Below are 5,791 nucleotides of genomic sequence, written 5' to 3' on the forward strand. Positions count from 1 at the left end.
ATGTTGATGACATAATTCTCATTGGCAATTCTTCTGCAACCATTGATGGCTTTCTTAAATCTCTCTCTTCGGTATTTTCACTGGAGGATTTAGTCTCTCTTCATTATTTTTTGGGTGTTGAAGTCAATTGTTCCTCTGGCAGTTTGTACCTCTCACAATAGCGCTACATTCTACATCTGTTACATTGGACGAACCTTGAAGGTGCGAAACCTGCAAGCTCACCCATGGCTACCTCTAGCTAACTCTCCAAGGATTTTAGAACTTCATTGCCTAATCCCATGAAGTACCGCATTGTTGTTGGAGTTCTTCAGTATGTCACCATTACTTGGTTGGATATCTCCTTTGTAGTTAATAAAGTATGCAAGTTTCTTCACTCTCCCACTGATGAGCATTGGACAATGGTCAAGAGAATTCTTCGCTACCTCAAGGGTATTATCTTCCATAGCCTCACCTTCCGGAGTTTCACATCTCGCCAATTAGTTGCTTATATTGATGTTTACTGGGCTAGTTGTCTGGATGACCGTCGCTCCACTAGTGGTTATGCTATTTATCTTGGCTCCAATTTCATTGCTTGGAGCTCAAAGAAACAACAAACCATAGCTCATTCCAGCACTAAATCTGAGTTTAGAGCTCTTTTAAATACCATGGATTCAGTCTCTCCTCAGCGACATTGGTTATTCGGCTCCTCCACCAATACTTTGGTGCGACAATATGGAAGCTACCCACTTGGCAACCAACCCTATTTTCCATGCTCGCACCAAGCATGTAGAAGTGGATTTCGATTTTCTTTGAGATCTTGTCACTCAGAAGAAGATTCAAACCCAGTACATTCCCACCATAGATCAGATAGCTGATGTTTTCACAGAGCCACTCTCTTCATCAAGATTTGCTCACCTTTGGGCCAAGCTTCACGTCACCCTATTCAGCTTGCGGGAAATAATAGCGTAGAGGATCATGGGCCCATGCATGGCCCATGCATGACCTCGATGGACACTAAAGACTCCAAGCCCATCGATCTCAAGTAACCAAATCTCTGGGACTCTTCTAGATAACTAACCTATCTGGATCAACTAGGATAATTCTGATATACATTCAAGATAGAAGCTATCCTAGATATCCCTCATCTAACCTAGATAATGTATATCATCCTGGATCTTATCCCCTGTAAATCCTAGTGTAATTCAATCACTGTGGTTATAAATAGAGTGCTACTCGGCCCTAACCAGGCAAGGTTAGTCGAATTATTCTTCCATTTGTCTGTCCTCTATCTTAAGTGAGCATAAGTAGCTAATATTACCATGATTGATGCTCTTACAAATTTATATACTTGTTCATTGCTATTGGAGTTATTCTTTTCATCATATCTTGTTGTGGCTGCATTGGAGCAGTTACAAGGAACGTTTGCTGCACCCATTCTTTTTCCTTTCCTAGTTGACATTAACCATCTTCAAAGGAAAAAGAATGGGTGCAGCAAACGTTCCTTGTAACTGCTCCAATGCAGCCACAACAAGATATGATGAAAAGAATAACTCCAACAGCAATGAACAAGTATATAAACTTGTAAGAGCATCAATCATGGTAATATTAGCTACTTATGCTCACTTAATATACATGCCTCCATTTAAATACTGGGGCCATCAGAGGTTGGAAAATTCACCTTCCTAGAGTCCCTTGGTTCAAGAATTAATCATTTCCATAGTCTAAAACATAATTAGATAGTGCTCTAATAATACATGTTATCCACACTTTCAGATAACTTGAGCTTAATGCAAGTGCTTGGGTGAATGGCCAAAGCATTTTATTTTATTTTATTTTGTTTGAACTTTATATGCAGCTAGTGCAGACAAATTAAAATAAAACCTGAAGCAAGATAAAGTAAAGGAAGAACCAAAAACAATCAAAATATGCAATTTTCTCATTTGCACTCACATGCATTTGTATTAGTGTAAATAAAATTGCACAGCAAGCAAATAGAGCCCAAGAAATTTCACAAAATCTGTCTTATATTGCCACTATTTGAATTCTCAAAGCTACTCAGTCAGCCTCCAGGATGATCAAAACGATTGCTTATCTTTTTGGGTACCTCCAACTAGGCTTCATGCTTAGCTTATTCTGTGATGGAAGCCGAGGCTCTAGCTGTGCTTGAAGCCAACCAGTTAGCTGAGAAGCTGAATGCCAGGATTTGTATTATTGAATTGAACAAAGATTATTATTAGTTCTTTTGCACCAAGTAAAGAAGATTGAAGCAAAGAGGTGATTTTCATTTTCAGAACACCTTTGAGAGTCACCCTGCACATCTATCTACCTGCTAAAGCCTTAGAGAAATGCATCCACCTGAGGCCATAAAGCAAGGCCAATATTCCGGCTGATAAAAAATAGTAAACTGATGAAGAAGTGTTTGTAGGGCTGGAAATGAATCCAATTAAGGTTTAGGGATGGATTTAACATACCAGAAAGATGAAGTTAAGGTCAGAAGGCAGTGTTCCATGTTTATGGAAACAGGAATCAGCATCTGATACATATCTTGGAGTCCATTTACAGCACATGTAAGATTAAGTGATCTGTTACAAGTTGAAAAGGCTATAAGAAGCATGGGAAGAGCAAAAAGGTTAAGCAAACTTTGGCATGACTTCAACACAATAAAAGAACATTGACTGAAAAAAATGCAACCTGTCCTCCCTCTTAGTCTTGTCCTTTTTGTCAAGCCTTCTAAAAAAAATACAAGTTTGTTCATCTTCTCCTATTAAGAAAATTGTATTTTTCTTGACCAATTAAAAATATCTTATTATTCTTTCTAGGATAGAAAAACTCCTAAACATCTAAAAATGACTCAAATTAGAAAAAAACCTACTAAATAGTCGTGAAGTAGTTGTAACTGGATAAGAATTCGATAGAAAACTAATTTTTGCTCCATGTATTCTTTTACTAATTCAATGTTTGTATCATTGTAGTAGTGAAATGCTTACTTCATATTTTCTCAAAAGGAATGTCTATTTCATTGGTTTCTAAGTCGATACTAGTTTTCTGTGTTTGTTTTCTCTTAATTGGTTGGGTCCTTATTTTCCCTTTATATCATCTCTCTTGGTCACTAGTATAAGTATTGGTATTGACAAAAGAAGAATATGCATGTTGTATTCCAAATATTGTATCTTTTTCTTGATAACGATATTCACAGATTATAACACATGCATCTTGAATCAGTGGTTTTCTTAGGTAATATTGTTTTGCATTGGATGAGGTGCCTGGTAGCTGAACAACCTACTAAATTTCTTGTTCTGAGGTGTTAGTCACACATAAGAATCATTTTAAATATAATGATCTATGGCCAAAGCTAATCATGCATTTACCTTGGCTTATATTACTAATATCTGTTTTCTGTATAAGATTGATTAAGGAAAACCTCCATTTTCTTGTATTGTATCTTTCCTGTAATATTTGTTCTTAGGTGCCTTACTGTTTATTAATGGATGGCCTTGCAAAGGCTGGACATATTGATGTAGCTATATTAGTTTTTGAAGAAATGAGGAAAAAAGAAGTAAATCAGGTAACATATGCAATCAGGTAACATATGTAACCTGTTTTCTTTTAACTAAATTTTGGACTTTCAAACTTTGATGGATCTTTTGACATCCAAACTTCTCAAGTATTAACAGCAGCAATGGGCTAGAAAAAATATGTTGTTTGTGATTAAGATGATAATCCCTTACTTGCCATGTTTTACCACACTCTTTCATCCATATAGTAGAGACTATAGGACAAAAGGCCATTATCTAGTGTTGGTCCCAGCTATCTGGGGTATTGGGAGGTGTGGACTGGATACAGACCCAACCTATGTCATGTTTTGCACAAAGTAGATGTTCTAAGGCTCGAATCCACATTCTCATGATATGAAAAGGGATTGTATTGAAAATTGGATTTCGGAAGGACTTATTTACACAGATACTGCTCCCACTTGTGGCCATGAAGATAAAATGTAGGTAAATGTGCCAAAAAATCACTTGATGTGTTGGAGAAATATAATGGCAACTTCATTTTTAATAAGTAAAATGAATTTCTGTAATATTTTTTTGTCACATGGTATTCTGCTTTCTTCCATAATCTGTCAAATCCCTGTTAAAACCATTATTATCTCTTGTTCCTGGATATAAATGCTCAAAGACCTTCATGACACTCATTGAGCCCTGTTCCTGAATTCCATACAGCTACCATTTCCATGTCCTTCTGAACTGTTTCCTTCCTCAATCTCAAGAGCTCCACTCTCTCATGCTGCCCTTCAGCCAACAACTCAACAAATTTTTCTTTTATAGCAAGCAGTGGGTCTCGGTCAATCAGTTCCGATTCATGGTAGGCTTCCTTGAGGATTGTTGTTTCTATTCCACCTTTCAAATACATGTAGAATAATATCCCTGAATGCCTGGTGAAAACACTAGAAAATGCATTCGAGAATATCAATACTCTTCCCTGAATTTTTCTACTGTTGCCACAGGTATAATCTCCTCTTAAGCATAGATTTTTTATTCAATAAATAATTAATATAAAATAAAACAAATAAAAAAATATAGTAAATATCCTAAAATACAAAAAAAAAAACATGAGAAATTAGAAAGTTATACATTCCTCAGCATGAAGTATACTCAGCCATTAATATATCACTTGCAAATCACAAATTCAGTATTCACAAGTGTCTCATCTCACAATAAACAATAAACGTGTACTAACTTTTAAACGTGTCTAGTATCCAAATTTTCAAAAAGTGTGAAATAATTAGAGTGTCAACGGTATTTGAAAATTTGATTTCGAATTCAATATTCGATATAATCGAATCAAATTCGGATAATTCTAATATTTAATTGGTCGAATTTGGATATCCTATTCTTACCGAATAGTTAATCGGATTCGAATTCGGATATATCTTGATTCGATTCGATAAATATCCGAATTCGACCTGTTATTTAATTATTATATATAATATATAAAATATATTATATAATTTATATATAATAATTAAGTTATATAAATAATTTATATATTTATATACTTTATATCAATGAAATATTTATTTTGTATATTTATTAATTATTAATTAATCGAATTCAGATATTAATTTTTAATATCTGTCGGATATCAACTCAAATTCGGATATTGGGATTTTCTAATTGAATTCGAATTCAAATATTACATGATCTGATTCAAATTCAGTCCATTTACACCGCTAAAAATAATTGATCCCTGCCGTTAACCGACCGTCAGTGGGGTTGGTTGATGCATGCTTGAATAAGAAGATAGGAACTTGGAAGGTAAATATGGATAGACGAGGGAGTGGAATTACATACGTACAGTGGCCTCCACATGTAGCAGCAGGAACATGTGCCGAGTAATGTGTGACAAGGCCCAAGGGTGGGTACTTGGGCCTTGGCTGATCTGTACCCATGGGTTTTCTCACAGTCAAATGTCAAATTACAGATTCCAATTGTCCATGTTCCTGGAGATTACATGGTAGGTGGACAATTCGGAGACCACTCAATCGGCAGTGAGCCGGGTTGGATCAATCTCCTGCATACATTTCAAACCTAGTAATTCCATGCCCATTTAACGGTATCCACCTGTTAATTTCATTAACAAGAGGAAATCAATACATGCTCAAGTTTGTTTCTTCAACAAGGAATTAACGATCCACAAGGGATATTTCCATTCACTACATTACATGAAACTTAAGTACAGAAATGGATTGCCCTATTAATTCTTTGACTCGTTGGTATGTTGATTCTCATAAACTTGACATACTCTTTGA

The sequence above is a fragment of the Nelumbo lutea genome, chromosome 1 (genome assembly GCF_056320005.1).
Source record: "Nelumbo lutea isolate HS-2025 chromosome 1, American lotus-T2T, whole genome shotgun sequence".
NCBI lineage: Eukaryota > Viridiplantae > Streptophyta > Magnoliopsida > Proteales > Nelumbonaceae > Nelumbo > Nelumbo lutea.